This window comes from Neodiprion fabricii, chromosome 1 (genome assembly GCF_021155785.1).
Source record: "Neodiprion fabricii isolate iyNeoFabr1 chromosome 1, iyNeoFabr1.1, whole genome shotgun sequence".
In the NCBI taxonomy this organism is placed as follows: Eukaryota; Metazoa; Arthropoda; class Insecta; order Hymenoptera; family Diprionidae; genus Neodiprion; species Neodiprion fabricii.
The window spans coordinates 15,040,621-15,061,326 of NC_060239.1; the positions used below are offsets into that span (position 1 = coordinate 15,040,621).

Sequence of the window (20,706 nt, forward strand, 5' to 3'; positions counted from 1 at the left end):
GACAGCTGTCATCGGCTGTTTATGACAGTCTTTGCATATATTTTTATAGGTGTCTGTTTCTGACACGCAAAAAATAAACATGCAAACGAGAATTATCAAGATGATTCCCGACGGGAATTGTCTTTTTCGCGCGCCGGCGTATTGTGTATACGGCACCCAAGATCGACACGCAGAGGTGAGAAATATATAATACTGGCAAACATGTCAGCAGAAGTCATGAAACAGAACTCGAGGAGAGTTATATCAGAGAAGAAATAGGTTTTCTCGGATCCTGTAAATCCTTGATCCGGTTAACCACTAAGTAAAGGCCTTCCAAATTTTTTTGCAGTTTCGGACATCGTCCTGTCTGTCTTCGAGGTTGAAAGAGTCTGACAGAATCTCCGGGATTAAATTTTATATCCCTGGCTCGAATATCATACCGAGTTTTTAATTTGTCTGAAGCCATAGAAATTCTATTTATAGCAAAGCTATGAATTTCTTCTACTATGGGGAAAATAATAACTATAGCAAAATAAGTCGCCAAATGCAATTGGGGATGCATGGCATCGGGGGTTTTGTACATGTGAGTGGATTCGTTTACGAAAACAATCCAAGCAGACCTGCATAGGGAGCCAATAGCAATGGCGGGTTGATCGGAAACAACCGATCAACAGTTGCAGACCTGTCATCAAATCAGCACAAATAAATTCACCTCTCACAGACACTGTATAAGGAAATAGTGAGGCGCGTAGCGCCGAGGTGGGGTTGGCGGGCGAAGCGCGCAGGGGCGAAGCCCCTAGTACTATCTAATAATAATTCCTATCGGCTCGGTATTTGCCAAACTAATGGATTTTTTCGAATTAACAATTATTTATAATCGAAATAGTTAGAACGCTCAATTTTGCTCTTAGTTTTGCTGGAATCGGCTTAGACGATGAACGTCGAACTATTTTCAGTACATTCTTACCATTTTTGACGTAGTTATGAAGTATTTCATGAAATATCGTACGATTTCGGTATGGTCGCCCATGTATTGTAACGAGTACGGTTTATCTTGGGGCCAGAGCCTATGAGATAAACCCATTATTGTGCGTTCTTTGTCACTTTATAATGAAAAAGTATCTTTATAATGAACCTCCTCTGATGGGTTAAAAGCAGGATCAGCTTATCAGACTCAAAAACCCTGAACAGTCGAACTATAAGGACTTAGGTATCACCAAAGCCGCCTTAATATGTGAACAGGCACCTCCGCCCGTTGCTCCCTTCGGAAAGATAAGGGCTTGTTTGGCGTTGCTTCCAGCTGTGGAGACAAGTGAGAGAGGCGTATGTCACCTATTCGGAGATACGGGCTTACCAGTACTCTCTTCTAATTGCGAACTCGGAGTAAACTGAGTCACCTGCCCATTCCCGTTGTGGTTCACTGACCCCAAATACTTCCAATCCTCCAGACCAGGGATTACCTTAGCTGGCTGTTGGTTTACTTCCCCTCCCCTCTTCAAGGTGTTACGTGCCAGCCGGTATCCACGACGGCGCCCTCTCTGCGCTCTACCTGACCAGCGTGCAGTTACCATAAGAGAGCCCTACGTGCTCTTACCGATAGTCGTAGATTAATACCAACGCACTTAGTTACCATCACAACGTCCAAATTCTTATATCAACAGTTCTCACACGCTAGATTAACCGTTATTTCATCAGTCAAATTCATACATACATGTTATATATACATTTTTTCCCATTCAACCGTAATAACCCAAAATAATAAACCTCCAACAGTTAAGATAACCAAAAAGACAAACACCGGAAACGTGGGAAGATAAATCACGGATAGCTCACAGAGAAAGAAACCCCTATTCCCAGAATTCAGGATAGCGCCCTTATTTTAACAAAAACAAGACCAGTCAGCGCTTCGCCGCTTGCTTCTCTTAACCAACCACCTCGCGCCAATCCACCACCGAGATCCCACGCACGAACCAGAAACCTTACCCCCAATTTTTTCATCATCCTCAACCAATCATCCGAGACCCGCGAGAAACCGCGACTCCTTTTGAACTCCTCCTATTTTCCCTCTAAGTCAACCTTCCCAAAAACAGAATAATTAGAAGAACTTCAGACATCATAGAGAACAGATCAGACCTCTACCGAAATCCTAGAATAAAATCATTATTCAACCTTCGAGACTTGTTAACAGTTTGTCACTGCGATAGTGATTAACACCAATCTGTACCACGATTGTAAACCTACCATCGAGAACTAAAAGGAGACCGTTAATAAATGTGTAATTAACCCAAGTGTTGTCATAAATAATTATTTCAATCACGCATAGTGATGGTTGGCACGAGCCCTACCTAACGAACTTTCAGAATTGTAGGCGAGTTGAACGAGAAGATCTGAGGAGCTGATCAGCGGATTCCCGAGATTTACATACACCAACTACGTAAGTCAGGAGAGCAATTTAAATCACGCGGCGAATCAGAGTCGACTCGAAACGTTCCTCTCGGAACGTAACAAAGGTGAAACTTCATGTTAGAGAAATATGTTTGACAAGGAGACAGACGAGTGCATATTTAGAATGTAAAACTGCTTTAATAGCGATAACTCGAATACATTTGATATTGACCGAGGTCGGCGATCTGGTTTATAAAATTAACAATAGAGAATAAAATTACTAAATAAAAATAAAGAAATAATAATACTAATCAAAATTTATCGGTTCTGCTCCTAAGACGGTCCTTACAGTTCAAACGTTTTACATCTTTCCCAACTCTCTTTAGCAGTCCCGGGCTATCGTGGACTCTAATAAGTAATATCTATCTAACATTGGAACTAAACGCTTTGCTTGAAGTTCCTCTCCCTAAACTTGAAGCTAAATTCGATGATGTTCTTGAGACGAGTAACATTTCGTTTCAATAAGACGCAACTTGGCGCTTTGCCGGTCAACTGGTACCCGCTCTTCGTGGTCCTCCAGTTTTGTACTCTTCCAGGGCTTTGGTCAGGTTATCTTGTTGACGTCATTTCCCTATTCGTGTGTCCTGTTATGGGTCATAGTCCGTTGTCTTTGTTTATTATTTTCGGTTTATGTAGGTCAATGTCGATGTCGATGCTGGTCTCGATCAGCTGTCCGTTACAGTTGTTGTCGTGATTTGTGTAGGTTACGGGCATTGTTGATATATTGCGTTCTTGAATAGCTGTCCATTACAGTATACGAGTACGATTCCAATAATTGATTACAGGACAACCATGCGGACGCTCAACTTGAAATTTTTTGGAGATGCGTGATCCCTATGGACGTATATTCCAGAAAAATTTCAACTCATTCTTATCATTCTGACAAGGCGAGCCAACCTCCTCAAGACGTTTATCGTCATTATTATTAGATAGTACATACAAAAAAAGAAAAATTATTCCCCTAAAAGTATATTTAAAAAATACAAAAAATCAATTCTCCACTCTGAACCATGGCTCAAAATGTTTGTTTTGGGACCCAGAAATCATGGGAATTTTCATAAAAAAAAAAAAAATGGCATTTTTTTCAGGACCATAAAAGGGTTTGTAACATTTTTTAAAAAAGAATACTTGCGACGAAAAATCTTCAAAAAATGGTAAGTGCTTCTTTTAGGTCGTAAAATCATTTGAAAAATAATCAAGCAAATTTGCTTGATTATTTTTCTTGATATATATATATATATATGAGGTATTCCATGCCAACTTAGAGGACACGTTTCCGGATCCCCGCCAATTTGCTTGATTATTTTTCAAATGATTTTATGACCTAAAATAAGCACTCACCATTTTTTGAAGATTTTTCGTCGCAAGTATTCTTTTTTAAAAAATGTTACAAACCCTTTTATGGTCCTGAAAAAAATGCCATTTTTTCTTTTTTTATGAAAATTCACATGATTTCTGGGTCCCAAAACAAACATTTTGAACCATGGTTCAGAGTGGAGAATTGATTTTTTGTATTTTTCAAATATATTTTTAGGGGAATAATTTTTCTTATATATATACATATATATATTATGACCCCGATCAGGCAGTGTCCTAGTATCTTGAAGCGAAGGTCTCGTAGATGTTTCTCGTAGAGCATTATAGAATTAGAAAATAAGATAAAATTAGCTTAAACAAGAGAATGCAACTTAAAGATAATTAGTCGTTCATTTTTGGAGTATTGACCTCAGACGTGCTTTCGTTATTTTTAGCGATATTTGTACCTAGGGGAGTGTGATAATCAAACAAAGTGACGGGGTACGAAATACCACGTCACAATATATATATGTGATAATTAAACAAAGTGACGGGGTACGAAATACCACGTCACAATATATATATATATATATATATTGTAACCAATATTTTTCATACAGTTAAGGGTAAAACGATATAACGATAATTGGTTACCCTACGGCGCAGTCACTAACCTGAATAATTAGATAGAGAGAGAGATACTAAGGGAGAAAGATACGATTGTTGGGCGCCAGACGCACATGCGTCGAAAATAGATAATTAGAGAAAAAGACAAAGGTAAAGGTAAAGGTAATAGATAAAGGTCAGGTTCTACGACGGTTTTGCACAGTTCGCTCAGAGAGACAAGTTAATGGTAGAGGGGCGGAGTCGAATCCAATAGATAAAATAAGAAACAGGTGAAGCAGGAATAATGTCAAATATATTAAGCAAGAAGCGATAAGTTTAATGACAAGCTAGCAGCTGAAGAGATTGAGATACAATTACGATAAATGCGATAATTAACAATATTTACAGCCAGAGAAAGGTTAAGCGAGAGAGTCAACAATTAACGGAACGTTTTCCGAATGAGCGGGAAATATGCGCAAGCTCGCGATACTAACGGTAATGATTAACACGGTTTTATGATAGATAGGCAGAACAGAAAAAGATATACTGTACCTAAATTAAGCGGTAAGCAAATAAATCATAAAATATGCGAAGCGATTATAAACACATGCAAAATACAACAATTGTGATACTTATCACATTACCAGAATGATCAGAAATAGGCAGACAGGGAATTATGAATTACAAGGTAAATTCAAGCGACAGGTCGAATAGGAAATTATCATAAGATATAGGTACTAAAAGATAATACGTAGTCTCTAGTTTGCGGTAAGTGCGAGAGAAAGAGAGATAATATTCGGTACGATAAAAGATAATTCAAGATAAGGCAAACAATATTCAAGGTAATTAATATGCAACGTGCGGCAAACCAAATAGACTACGGACAACTACGATCAGCGATATTAGCGAAGAAAATAATGAAAAAGATGTTATGCGATACGGCACAATACTCCAATGTCAAATGAACGACGAGTGGGACCGCGCAGCGATATAAGATCGCTCCCGCGGTACACTCACTAAGATACGATAATCAACGATAATAGGTGAAGAGACAGATAGAAACTAATCAGAGAAAATATAACAAAATAGCAATGCTCAGTAGCTAAGATAAAAATTGATCCTTCAACGGAACGCGCTGCTAGACAGCGATATTAGACATTCAAATATTCCAGAAGAGAAAGATGATAAAATAAACGATAGTCACTACAATGCGTAAGTAATAATCAACTAGTTGCGAAGTTACTTGCAATAAGACAGAGAGAGGGACAAGATAAGAGATAAGAGAGAATAAGGTACGAGCCCAGGTGGCTCAAGCAGACCAACTGCAAGATAAAGAGAAAAGATACGAGCCCAATTGGCTCAAGCAGACCAACTGCAAGGTAAAGAGAGAAAGAGGTAAAGGTAAAGGTACGATATATTGCAAGTAATCTCGTGGCTTTACAAAATAGAAAAGGAACCTCACTTACGTAAAAGAAGATATAACAGGTGCGAGAGAATGCGATAAGGTAGCGATAAGACACAGAAGATTACGATAGCACGTCGGTATGATACGAGAACTGAACGTAGAATGACGAGATGAGCGATGATCCTGACTTCCGTCGAGCTGCTGTCACGTGATTCTTCCTCAAATTTGCGGTATTTTAATTGGACCAGCAGGTCGCGTAGGCCTGGTCCATGGGTAGGCGGCGATAATCCCTCGCCGCTTGTTTTTCTTTTCCCTCGACGACAGGTATCGAGGTATCGGGACGTCGGAAGGTGGTTAGAGATGTTTTCCTTCAGCTATGCGGTATCGTTGGTGAAAGGGGGGGGGGGGTCGTACTGTTCATGTGTTGCGATATTGAGGTGTGCGGCAATATTACGTCACCGATCCTTTGGACTTGCGATCGACTGTAACTCACTCCTTGCTTTACTGGTACTCCCCGTTGTAGCTATTTCGTCGGCGCTGCATCCCGGCCCTCGCTCATCGAAGCCCTCATGCCGGAACGATCTGGTGGTGATGGCCCTCAACCCGGATCCCCACACTAGATCCACCAGATCCACGTGGTCAGCATATCATTAGCCTATTCCACGCCGCAGTCCTTCGATAAGACGGTTCGTGAAGAGGAAACCGTCTTCTATTGGATAGTCAACGACTTAGTAGATGTTAGGGTCGGTTCAGCTCCAGGCTGATAAGTATCGTCGACGGGAGGCTTTGTTGTGTTTTTGACGCACAGCCCTGTACGCCGCCTGACGATGCATCCGAGCGGTAGAAGCATTCGTTCGTGGTTCAGCTCCTTGCCGATAAGTCTCAAATAGTTGGAGGTGCTGTTTGTGCATCACGCACGACCCTGTTCGACAACTAGATAGGCATCCATCGGGAGTGGTTTCAGCGGTATTCGTTCGTCTGCAGTCGGTTGTGGTCGATGTTGAGCTGGTACGTGACCCCTGTCAGGCAGTGTCCTTGTATCTTGACGCGAAGGTCTCGCGGATGGTTCTCGAAGAGCATTACAGAATTAGAAAATAGCATACAATTCTAATTCTGTAATGCTATATAATATATATATATATATATACATATTTGTTTAATTATCACACTCCCCTAGGTACAAATATCGCTAAAAATAACGAAAGCACGTCTGAGGCCAATACTCCAAAAATAAACGACTAATTATCTTTAAGTTGCATTCTCTTGATTAAGCTAAGTCTATCTTATTTTCTAATTCTGTAATGCTCTACGAGAAACATCTACGAGACCTTCGCGTCAAGATACCAGGACACTGCCTGACAGGGGTCACGTACCAGCTCAACATCGACCACCACCGACTACAGACGAACGAATACCGCTGAAACCACTCCCGATGGATGCCTATCTAGTTGTCGAACAGGGTCGTGCGTGATGCACAAACAGTACCTCCGACTATTTAAGACTTATCGGCCAGGAGCCGAACCACGAACGAATGCTTCTACCGCTCGGATGCATCGTCAGGCGGCGTACAGGGCTGTGCGTCAAAAACACAACAAAGCCTCCCGTCGACGATACTTATCAGCCTGGAGCTGAACCGACCCTAACACCTACTAAGTCGTTGTCTATCAAATAGAGGACGGTTTTCTCTTCACGAAACGTCCTATCGAAGGACTGCAGCGTGGAATAGGCTATGATATGCTGACCACGTGGATCTGGTGGATCTAGTGTGGGGATCCGGCTTGAGGGCCATCACCACCAGATTGTTCCGGCATGAGGGCTTCAATGAGCATGGGCCGGGATGCAGCGCCGACGAAATAGCTACAACGGGGAGTACCAGTAAAGCAAGGAGTGAAGTACGATCGGTCGCAAGTCCAAGAGATCGGTGACGCAATATTATCGCATACCTCAGTATCGCAACACATGAGCGGTACGACCTCGCCTCTCACCAACGATACCGCACAGCTGAGGGAAAGTATCTCCGTCCACCTTACGACGTCCCGATACCTCGATATCTGTCGTCGCGAAAGAAGAAAAACTAGCGGCGAGGGATTATCGCCGCCTAGCCGTAGACCAGACCTACGCGACGTGTGACCAATCAGATTACCGCAAATTTGAGGAAAAATCACGTGACAGCAGTGCGACGAGGATCAGGATCATCGCTCGTCTCGACACTCTACGATCAGTTCTCGAATAATGAAGACGTGCTTTTGTTAACACACTACGCTCAGTTCTCGAATAATCAAGACGTGCTTTTGTTAAACTCTACGATCAGTTATTGAACAACAAAGACGAGCTTTCCTATTGTTAACTCTACGTTCAGTTATCGCTAATAGCAGACGTGCTTTTCGTTAACTCTACTTTCAGTTTCGTTAATAGCAGATGTGCTTTTGTTAACTCTACCTTCAGTTTCGTTAATTGCAAACGTGTTCTTGTTATCGCTACGCAAGTCGTCGTACCGCTATCGTATCGCATTCTCTAGCACCTGTTAAATCTACTTTTACGTAAGTGAGGTTCCTTTTCTATTTTGTGAAGCTACGAGAGTACTTGCAATATATCGTACCTTTACCTTTTTCTCTCTTTCTCTTTATCTTGCAGTTGGTCTGCTTGAGCTACCTGGGCTCGTACCTTATTCTCTCTTATCTCTTATTTTGCTCCTTTCTCTTTCTTATTGCAAGTAACCTCGCGACTGGTTAACTATTACTTACGCATTGTTAGTGACAATTGCTTTATTTTGTTATCTTTCTCTTCTAGAATATCTAAATGTCTAATATCGCTGTATAACAGCGCGTTCCGTCAAATGATCAATTTCTGTCTTAGCTATTGAGCATTGCTATTTCGCTATATTTTCTCTGATTAGTTCATATCTGTCTCTTCACCTATTCCCGTTGATTACCGTATCTTAGTGAGTGTACCGCGTGCGCGATCTTACATCGCTGCGTGGTCCCGCTCGTCGTTCATTCGACATTGGAGTATTGTGCCGTACCGCATAACATCTTTTTCATTATTTTCTTCGCTAATATCGCTGATCGTAGTTGTCCGTAGTCTCTTTGGTTTGTCGTATGTTGCATATTAATTTTCTTGAGTATTATTTGCCTTATCTTGAATTATCTTTTATCGTACCGCATATTACCTTTATTTCTTCTCGCGCTTACCGCAAACTAGAGACTACGTATCATCTGTTAGTACCTATATTTTATGATAATTTTCTACTGGACCCGTTTCCTTGAATTTATCTTGTAATTCATAATTCCCTGTCTTTGCCTATTTCTGATCATTCTGGTAATGTGATAACTATTACAATTTTTGTATTTCGCATGTGTTTTATAATCGCTTCTCATATTTTATGGTTTACTTGCTTAATGCTTAATTTAAGTACCGTATATCTTTTTCTGTTCTGCATATTCATTATTAAACCGTATTAGTTAGAACCTCGAATTATAGTATCGCGAGCTCACGCATATTTCCCGCTCATTCGGAAAACGTTCCGTTATTTGTTAAATCTCTCGCTTAACTTTTCTCTGGCTGTAAAGATTTTTAATTACCGCATCTATCTTAATTGTATCTCAATCTCTGCAGTTGTTGCTTGTTATTAAAATTTATCGTTTCTTAATCAATATATTCGATACTATTTCTGCTTCACCTGTTTCTTCTTTTGTCTATTGGATTTGACCCCTCCCCTCTACCATTATCGTGTCTATACTGAGCAAGCTGTGCAAAACCGTCGTAGAACCTGACCTTACCTTTACCTAGTATCTTTATCTTTACCTTTACCTTTATCTTTTTCTCTCATTATCTATTTTTGACGCATGTGCGTCTGGCGCCCAACAATCATATCTTTCTCTTATCGTATCTCTTTCTATGTCTTATTATTCAGGTTAGTGACTACGCCGTAGGGTGACCAATTATCTCATTTCTTCGTTTAACCCTTGCGAGAAATTTTATCGTGTTACAAAATGACGCCCAAAGTGGGGCCACGATAGTAACAGAAAATAATCATCGGTCACGAATTGGCGCCCAACGTGGTGCCACGATCGTACCTCGAAAATTGGTCACAATATATGTATATATGTGTGTGTGTGTGTGTGTGTGTGTGTGTGTGTGTGTGTGTGTGTGTGTGTACAAATTAGGTCGCAGATTTTTTTCACGTAAATATAATTGTTACATAAAAATAATTATGTAACGAGGATACAAATACTTTGAAACATACTAGAATGGATCTCTTGACACATATCTGTGATGTTAACGGTGATATATTTTATTCATGTTTACGTCATTATGTAACAGTGTTTTAGCGAGTAACAGGAGAGGAGACTCGGGATCTGGTTTGATACAGGTTGTCACAATAAAAACTGAACACACTAAATTCAGCAAAAAAAAATTATAACTTGATTTATTAGATACACTATACACAGTTAGCGACTTACCCGATATGTACAATGCACGTGGTTGCCAAGAACAACACGTGGTAGCGAATGCACTCAAATTCACAATTAATTTAATAATTCCTTTAAAGCGAATTCTCGCACATTAATTATTACAGTAACTTCAATAAAAAATTCAACCAAATACCACGGTCACAACTATTCTTATCAATAGCCGAATAATTGAATAAACCAGCGACAAGAAAAACCACGAGGTGAACAAGAGGTAGCAGTAAGAACAACAATAATGCCGGAGAAACCGGGAGAATTGGCGTCTTCTTCTCCGTGAGAATGACTGCGCATGTCCAATAGCTAAGAGCCAATAAGAAAATTCATAGCGAGTGACGTCAGAGAATAGCGAAATGCGCAAGCGTCAATAAATTTAAACTATAAATTTATTGATTGGCTATCGATTGGCGGGTGATCTATGCCCTGTTTAGTGCTGCCTTCTTGCTGCGAGTAAGCCGAACTTCGCTTCGCCCGGGCAATTTGAGTGTTGACTGAACAAACAGATATATCAATTTTTTGGACCACACAAAAATGAATGCTTTGAGACCCAAATGTTACGTAACATCTTTTCTGTGAATTTAACATAAAATTTTCACGTAGTAGTCACATTACACTAAAGTCAACGTACCTTGAAGGGCACATACAACATATCAGTTATGTACCCAACCAGACAAATCATTGACTTTTTCAAATGTGCTACCTGGGTAGTAACACAGCTGCAAGAATTGGTTGATACTTCGAAGCGGCAGATTAAGGAAAAAATCAAAACAGAACAACCATATATTACTATGAAAGAAGCAAAACTTGATGAGAACGACGGTAATGATGGTGATGATAATGAAGATTGCGATATGGATGATGCGGATTTCATGGATGCTGCAGACAAAACATTCGCAGGAGATAATATTTCCACCACAAGCACAACAATGAAGAAGATCGATATGTCTGTGGGACAGTATTTAAAAATGTTTGGTACAAAGAAATAAAATGATCTAGACAACACATATGGCGTTCGAAAGTTGGAAAAACGCATGATGATTGGCGATTCGCAAATCCATTTCGTTGAGGATCAGATATATGTGGGGGATGAAACCTATGAGAACCAGGATTACTCAAATTATTGTACAAAAAATCGCCGGATCCCACCATTGTGAACGATACAGACAAAAATAATGATATAAAAATTGTAACCATGACAAATGCAAATAGAAAACATTACAAGGTTGATAAAAACATTCGTGTTGATGCGAAAAATGCAAAGTATAAAAGTTTAATTACGCAATTTGTCGGTTCACGACGAAAATGTGGCAAAGGTTCACCCAGCTATGAGATTGCACGAAAGGATGGGCAAGAGGTCGATTACGTCTACCGGGATGATGCAAATAAAATTGTGGATCGTCTCCGACTGCTTATGGCATCACAGGCGGCTGGCAATACCAATCACGCTAACGAAATAGTTTCAATTATTGAAGAGTTGCGAGAAGCCGGAATCGTTTATTAGCGACAGATCAGCAGGAAAATTATCGTTTATAGATTAGTCGTTCAACGATGAGCTTCGGTATATTTGGACGAGAATTGACGCGTCGTCTGAGTAAAAAATTTGTGCGTGGCCCTCCAGGCATCGGATTTAAAATCACGCCGGACAATCAATATGATATAGACAATAGATGATTGTGTAATATTGCCGATCCGCAGCATGCAAATGATGCCGTTCCATTGAAAGATCTGCACAGTGTTTTACAAAATACCGCCGAAGATCGTACGCAAACTTTGCAATCGAATTTTTCTGTGGTCTTGAATGATATCAATGAACTGCGTAAGAATGTCAAGGAGAATAGCAAGCTTGTAAATACTGTGTTTGAGCGCGCTCGGAATCTTCACAGTCGATTGATAGCGCAGGAAAATAACTAATCACAACCTAGTCGCACGGCTTGATAAAAGAAAATTAAGCCGACCTAAAAAAAAGTTCGTGAAGAATCAGAACTGCCGGTTTGATCGCAAACCAGAAAGCAAGTGCAGCTATTGAAGCATGAAGGAGACGATAACCAATGAACATCACAAACCCGCTCGACGCAATATCCGCCGCGGTTTGTGGATTTACGTGGACTGTATGAGACTTGGCAAGCTGATCTGGTTGATATGATTGTATACAGCTCACATAATAAGGGATACTAATACCTGCTCACAATCATTGATATATTCTCCAAGTACGCTTGGACGGTGCCGATAATGTCCAAGAGTGGAAAAGATGTAACTACCGCACAGTTCGGCCAAAGGCCCCTTTATGCGGCCAAAAGTCGAAAAATGTAGAGAATAATCCACAAATTGGTATATGGGGGTTTTTGGGGTCGCTGATTATGAATTCATCATCAGAATTAGCAAATTCAAGATGGCCGACCTAGTATGGCGTCTTATCATACGAAAAAACTTGTAAAAAATTAAACGAATTGGGCGATTGATTAAAAGTCTTTGTTTTGAGATTGTTAGGGTATGTAATTGAGAACAAACAAATTAAAAATGGCGGGGTGCAATATGGCGATGTTATACAGGAAAAAAATTCTGGAAAAATTATTATATTTTTATTGACATTTACCATAGTAACTCACATTACATATGAAGATTTCAGAAGCGTAATGGATAAAATATTTAAAAGTTAGGTGTAGAAAATAATATTACATGAAAAAATTTGCATTGCCAATCTCGTCACAGTTGCAATCTTCTATATCTGTATCGGTTTCTGAGGCCGAAGAACTGTCATAATATTGTAGTTCCGTTTGATTATTCACAGTTGGAGGAGCTAACAAATTAATACAGTCTTCAGATAAAGATTTTAGTGGTTTCATGGGTAATCTCCGACAGCTGGAGATTTGTGGATCAGACGCAATCAAAAATCGTTTGAAAACATCCTCCAACGTTTTTTGACGATAATGTTTTCTTGCGAAATTCATGCGGTAGATCCTAAAAAAATTTATTACAGGCTTCCTGCGCATCTTCGGACATTTGACCGATCGGTAACACCGAATGTTTTATTATTTCGGGGCCATGAATCAAAAGTTTTTGAACCAAAGTGGGCATATAATACCGGGGATATTGTTGTACAATGTCTTTAGCTAATTTTACTGCATACTGCCGAAAATTGTTATCATCAATAGCATGACGCAGCTGCGTATAACCCTGTCTCTCTTTCTCGTATTCTTTTGATTTACTGTATGGATGTGTTTTCCTTCGAAGGCTCACTTTTATCTTTGTTTTTCACTTTGGTTTTTGAATTCTATGCTTTATTTCATTTTGTTTTTCATGTATTACTGTGATCGTTGAAACGAATATCTGACTTTTTTTTTGTAATACAGTGCACAAAAACTGAACGGGCAGCAACGGGCAGTTAAAATTGATTTTATATAGTACATGATACTTTTATCTGAAACCTCAAATGACTTAGAGAGCAAGATGTAGTAAGATAAAAAAGTATTCACTCAATCAAATCCATTCAATTTGAGAAAAATAACCAAAAAATAGTCCTTACATATCCCCTTCTAACAATGTACTATTCAGAAATTTATATTCAGAATTTTTTTCACTTATTCTACTCACCTTCAGCTGTAGAATCCATTTTGTTTCGTTCGAATCGCTTTAAAAACAAAAATTTGACGCCTGTTTATTCGACGCGTCGCCAGTCGCACTTTCCTAACCGTCGTGTAGCGTTCGGGCGAGGCCATATTCAGACTGAGATTATGGGGGGAGATTTGAGGCAAGGGACCTTACTATGAACGTTTTCCGTCTCCTAGGGGACTCCTTTAGCCAACCCAATGACAAAATATCCACAACTAAAAACTTTTTTTTTCGACTTTTGGCCGCATAAAAGGGCCTTTGGCCGCACTGTGTACTGCCATGAAATCCATACTAATACAAGAGCGCGTACCCAGACATCTACATGTTGATCATGGTAAAGTATTTTATAATGGCGAATCCAAAGCTCTCGTGAAACAGTACAATATCAACATGTATTCTCCATTTAGTAATTTAAAAGTCTCGGTCTGCGAGCGTTTCAACCGAACTTCAAAAAATAAAATGTAGAAGCAATTTACTCTTTGTAGGATCAAATCCTACAACAACTGCAAACATCGTACGATTCAGATGAAGCCAGCGAATGTTAACACCATCAACGAAAAACAGTTGTATGAACGCGTTTACAAGCCGCGACAAGTCTAATGCGTTAATCGGAAACGAAAATTCAAAATTGGTGATCGCGTTCGAATCAGCCCATATGAAAATGTACTCAAAACAGGCTATAGACTGAATTGGACAGCGGAAATATTCACCGCGAACGAGGTGAAAAATACCAAACCTCCGACTTACAAGCTTATCGATTATCAAAATAAATCCATCAAAGGAGGCTTCTATGAGGAGGAACCAAGTGAAGTGAAATACCCCGATGGTTATCTAGTGGAGAAAGTATTACGCCAACGTGGAAATCAACTCTACGTGAAGTGGTTGGGATTTGATAGTTCGCAAAATGGTTGGATAGATAAGGTTGATTTTTAAAACAATTGTATTTAATAATGAAATATAACATGAATCATACAAAAGGCATTTTATTCATCATGTTTTTCCTCAAATTATTTTATGTTAGCAGTCAATAACACTTAATGCCCTAATTAGGAATTTTATAAAATATATATATAACTCCTAATTAGGGCATTAAGTGTTATTGACTGCCAACATATATATATATATGTATATTGTGACGTGGATTTTTCTGTACCTCGGTCACTAGGAGAAAATGACCGAGAACTTACCGCATGCACAATAATTTGGCGTCCACGATGTACCCTGGATCTAAAACAATATCGCCAAGTTTTTGTTGGGCGCCTGGCGTGATTAACACGCCTCGAAATCATTAATACGCTATTCCTCGGGCATATGCTCGATAGCTCAGTACCGCGGAGAGGGGAGGGGTAATTTTTGGAGAGAGAGAGAGACACTCGAAATACACACGCTATTTAACAAAAGTAAAATAAAATCTTATATTTCACAACAGCGGTGATACAAAACAAAAAAAAAATATAATTCAAAAATCGCTCATCGTGAGTCTAAAACTAAATAGAAAATTACACGTAACCTACTCTATTTCTTACTCTAATGAGCTCGCGGCTCCCTAACTAAAACGTCACTCGACGATCGCAACATCCTCATACGCAATTCTCAATTCGCAAATTCGCCATTTGTTCTCCATGGCGATTATTGCTCGAAACGAAACTAAAACTAATTATTCGACGGTGCGCCGTCAGGTCTCGCAACTTGAAACACGATGCACAAACTTCTCGTCTCAACTGCTGCGCAACGCGACGGCAATTTCGGCTATACATCGCCTAACCTCGACTAAACACTATCTTAACTAAACGTAAACTTAACTAAGCGCAAGCACCACTACATTTAACTTCAACTATACACAAGCTCAAAGTAACTCAACTCAACCTACATTGTCTTAACTAACGAGTACGGAACTCAATGCAGGCGCAACTAAAGGTAACCTAAACTCTACGCAATCGCAACGCATCCGACCTTAATTCTTTTCAAAATTCCCCAAAACGTTACCCGCTAATCCGAGCACTCCAATTCGGTGCTTCCTGACCTACTCGAGAGGTGACACAAAAAGAAAACGATAACGCGGCTCGACCCGGTACGGCGAAATTCAGCTATACTTGGTTTCACTAACGAGAAAGATTCAACTAAAACCCGTGACTCTACTCAACTTTTTCAGAAACTCAAAATTTACTTTACTCTAACCCGCGTACTCAGGCTACGGTCATCAAGCAAGAGAATCGGCAAAAGAATTTCGAGTACTTTTCTACAACGCAGCAAGCCTTTTCACAATTATGCTCGAAATTCAATCGCGGGGATAGAAGCAGCGCTTACCTTCTACATCCTTGCAACCCCCTTTCCATTCCCTTCGCGATTTTTGGGCGACTCCATGGCTTCGCGGAACTCCCCCCCCAAAACGTGACTACTAATCACGACCGCCAGAACTAGAGTGGTGTTACGCCCCGACGTACCACCTTGGCGTACCTTTTTCAAAATTCCATTTCATTTCATTTCTTTAATTATTTCATAACAATCTCATATTCTAATAAGGTCACGTACAGTCCTCGGCATCCGCTGACATTGTATCTTATTTGCTGACACCAGGAATCGCGCTATAAAATTACTGACCTAGTAACAGCGGCGCTCAGCCCGTGAATATCTCTCTTTTTAAGTCAAAATTATCATCAATAATTAGGATAAACCACTACCTTTGGAACCACCAAATTAAAATAGATTATTTGATAAGATGTGTGGATGAATGCGTGAGAATTATCTTAAGATACCTTCTGTTAACATCTTGTACGTATAAGTGACGAGATTGAGAATCGTCGGAATACCATCGAATGACGCGAACTAACGCTGACCGTGTAGATTTGGACACCGGGAGGTCGCCCCCGCACTTAATTGGTTAATTACTGTTGCAACTTGTTGCACCTGCAGATTGTTCCCTATTAATACCCTCTGGCCCAAGCAGCCATGTCTTACGTCTGTCAAGTCGCGAAGTGCGTGGACGTAAACCCGGATTAGCCCTCTCGAGCAATAGTAGCGTTCGGAAAATCTTAGTTGTGACCGGCCTAAAGTCTCGCGCTAATTCGTCAAATTCGAGCATTCAGTTATTCTATTAGCTGCAAGAGACTCACTTTCTTCTACATTTCCATCTTTTCTGTTCTTTACTAAATCTCATCTTTTCTGTGAATAGACATTTTTATGATATTCCATTTTCCATAATTAAATTGAGTTCGGCCCTGATTCAATCGAACCAGGTAATCTTAAATATAATTCCAAATCTAAAAGACTAAGTGACCGACGTTCAACACCGTTCGATCAACTCTTCCAAACTTGAGGTGAGGCTCCTGGTCCAGCATTCTACCGACGCAGACCGACACGATCCGACGGCTCTCAATCTCGTCGACCGATTCACCTAAAGCTAAGTCAATCCGAGTGTTAATCTTCGAAATTAAACGAATTCTTGTTTCACCTCTATAATCAAAATCTACTTCAGTAATTTTCATTCAAAATCAAGTCTAGAATTGGTGGCTAGCTTCACTACCCCCAATTAAATCGTACTTATTGTTCCCAAGAATTAACGAATAAGACTTAACCAATATATATATATAATTGATTCAAGATAATCTAAAAAAAGAGATACAATCCAATAATCACGACCAGCTAGTTAATCATCGTTCAGAGTATATGTTCCTGGTACCAAATAATAATATCCTTTAGAATATTATAACACACGATTTGTATGAACTTGAACACTTTATAAACTGTTATTTTCGGCTCATATATCATTATCACCATTGATTGTCACCAGACATTTCAATAACCAAATTGAAACAGAATATACTTCATCTTTTACCAGTTAAATCATATTAAACATTTATTTTGAACGACCTTCTTCCCTCTTTCTTTATTATAAAATTGCCTCAACAATTTAAATAAACCTCACAGACCTGTACAGGACTATAGCAACACGATCCTACAAATTACCGGCTTATCGAAAGGTAGGTCTTCTCTTAGTTTTAATAATTATTCATTGTCGTTACGTGGGAGCTTGATTATTCAATTAATCATTAACTACCACCGCTCAGTACACCCTCACCCCCACGTAACAGTGGTTTCAAAAACCTACCACCTGCCGCAACACGGATCTTGATACGCCATCCCACACGTGACGTCATACCCCCAAGAATACGCAATAATCGACCCGTCATCGATTTCGTCGATCGCGCAACTCGACGCGCACCTTCGATAGCATCGCTGCGCAGAACTTAAAGCTAGCTCGCAATCTCGTCCTCCGCGCAGCTCCATGACGTCTTGGCGGTGAGCGTGGTGCTCCTTCGTCGCTAGTCGGTCCGTCGCAAGTTCGCCGGTCAATTGTTGGCGGGGTGAAGGGAAAGAGGCTGCGGCGCGCCGGCCGCCAGCGGGAATCGCGTCCACCTTGGATTCCCGCGATGCGGGGATCTACGTCGGCTCCCCCTCCGCAGCCTCGACATCCTTCCTTCGCAATTGTCGCTAGTCCGCCACTTCGCACTTTCCTCGTATTCGGTGTCGACTTCTTGCGTGATGCCGCTGTAGCTCGGAAAATAAAAAAAACAAAAAAAAAACTGAAATATCTTACGCTGGTCGCTAAAGTGTCCCCTCTCGTAGTTTCGGATGCGTGACTCTAGTCCTGGCGCTCTTTTCCAAAAACTTCGCGACTCAATTTCGGAAATTCCAAAATTTTTGGTTCCGCCCAGGATTCAAGGAGCCCCTTGTAACGGGCATCAAAAATGCCACGTTACAATATATATATTGTAACGTTCTGGACGTTACGTTAATGAAATATGGATCCGCGAGTTTACTTATTAAGTCAAAGAAATCAAGAGCGTGAATAGAATATCGTGAAAAATGCTTTTAATGCAAGATACGTGTTTCTCATTTAAAGTCTGAAACAAGACTATTTTTACAATAATGTCGGTTGGCGCAGCAACCTTATTCTTTTTTAAAGACATAAGAGGTTTATAAACGTCTTTCATCTATGCTGACTATTAGATCATTAAAGAGGGGGCAAAACGGGTGATTTCACTCTTTGTAACAATATATATATATATATATATATATCGGAAATTCCAAAATTTTTGGTTCCGCCCAGGATTCAAGGAGCCCCTTGTAACGGGCATCAAAAATGCCCGTTACAAAAATTATATATATATGTAAGTTTGTGGCCTGTTTACCCAAACTTATCCATGAAAAACAATAAACACGCTGAACGGGTTATGGAAAGGAGAACTAAGAGTGAACACCGCGGAGCCATCGCCTCGAGAGAGAGGGGAGTGATTGACAGGCGCTCGAGACATCCACTAGCGTCATAGTGAATGCTCCGAAAAATATGTTGTTGATTATAAATTATTCTTTGTTATTACTATTAACTAAGCCTGCATTCCCGATCGTGAAAACCGACATTGTTGTTGATTTAGGTGATTATAAGTGTTATAATTATTTTTCTTATTATTTATGTAATTATTTGTGATTGGTGTTGATATAATGTTTTAGTATCGTTTCTACATCAACCCAAGTCGTTGAGACTCAGGAATTATTATTTTCGCAACCCTTTTAAGTTATAAGAGTCACGCTTATAACTTGAATATATATATATATATATATATATATATATATATGTAATTGATAATATTATACATATATAATGATTAATATTTACAGTATTTGCATCGAATAAAATTTATTACATTTACTAAAATTTGACAATATTCACTCAAAATCTGTAATATTTACATGAAATTCACAATAATCACAAAGAAAAACAATTTTTACAATATTTACATTTCATTGTCCTCGATATCCCCAAGGCAGTGTATCAATTTTGTTTCGCAAAATTATCCGTTTATCGTCGTTACTCCTCAATGCCCACTTTTCTTGTTTGATAGTGCTAACCTCGTGCTTTTTGCTACGGATCAGATATTGCTGCATTTGCAGATCCGTCCGATCAAAAACACACCGCTTATAATCGTCAAATTTGATCTTTCGAAGTGTCGAGCCTTTGATACCGTTAGCCTTCTTCACAACGCCTTTGGATTTATTTTCATCACCATTATCACCACCTGTAGTCTGGATTCGAAAGGCGTAGAGTTTGGCAATGACCCAACACTTTTTTGTTTGCCAATGGGATACCACAGCAGTTGTTTGCATGGTAATCAGAGGTATCGAACTTCGAAATATCTCGTTTGACGATATCATAAATATTTGGCACAGCGAAATGGTAGATGAGAACGACTGTGTCCGTGTACATGAGCTTAGTCCTCAAAAGTTGTCTATACGTGGTTGTAATGAAATTCGTATATCCAAGTCTTGGACAAGTCCAGAATTAAAAATCCTACATCTATCGATTTGTTGAATTTAATGTTCAGTCGAGTCAGTTCAATTATAACCATATCTGCATCGAATATGGTGCAGCTATGAAAATTGGGTTGTGCAATCCTCGATCTCGCACCCCATCGACCCTCCCATTCCGTAACCAACTCAACATCCGTGTGCTTTCGCACATTTTCCATCGTTTTCCCAAACACCGCGTTGTTCATTAAGGGGGGAGCCTGCTTTAGAGGCTTCAAAAAATCTTTTTTTTTTGCTTTAATGTCTTCCCAAACTATCCAAGAATGTGTCCCTAAAATTTCAGACGCAAATTTGAAACATTTTTGGAGTTACAGAAGAAATAGTGAGCAAGTATCGAGCAGGTATACGAGCGGTTTTTTGAAGTTTTCAACCATTTTTTTGAAAAGTCTTAACCAATTTTTTGAAGTTTTGAACCAGTTTTTTGAAGAGTCTGAAGGGCAACTCTATGGACCAGGAATCGCTGATTAGCATATTAATGCGGTAAGTTCAAGAAAATTACGATTTTTTATATACGAAAACTTTGACGCACGA

At 39.7% G+C, this 20,706-nt stretch overlaps 1 protein-coding gene across 2 annotated transcripts in view; it reads left to right on the forward strand.

Moving 5' to 3' along the window:
- The window catches only part of LOC124188024 (arylsulfatase J), an 850,127-nt gene that overhangs the window by 73,920 nt on the left and 755,501 nt on the right, over window positions 1-20,706 (forward strand). The window lies entirely within an intron of this gene.